The sequence below is a fragment of the Bubalus bubalis genome, chromosome 1, assembly GCF_019923935.1.
Source record: "Bubalus bubalis isolate 160015118507 breed Murrah chromosome 1, NDDB_SH_1, whole genome shotgun sequence".
In the NCBI taxonomy this organism is placed as follows: Eukaryota; Metazoa; Chordata; class Mammalia; order Artiodactyla; family Bovidae; genus Bubalus; species Bubalus bubalis.
The window spans coordinates 27914465-27914799 of NC_059157.1; positions in this window are offsets into that span (position 1 = coordinate 27914465).

Below are 335 nucleotides of genomic sequence, written 5' to 3' on the forward strand. Positions count from 1 at the left end.
CTAGCGCCACGGCCAGATCCCATATGCACATATAAATACGTGCAATTTCCCTTCAGTATTTTTGAAAAGGTTTATTTACTTGGGGTTTGTGGCTTCCCTCATGCCTGCAACGCAGGCGACCTGGGTTCGATCCCTGGGTTGGGAAGATCCCCAGGAAATGACAACCCACTCCAGTATTCTTGTTTGGAGAATCCCATGGACAGAGGAGTCTGGTAGGTTATAGTCCATGGGGTCGCAAAGAGTCAGAGACGACAGAGCGACTTAACTTTCTTTTTTTTCTTTCATTTATTTATTTTTTTAGCAAACATCCTTCAACCGCCAAGTCTGGTGTGACA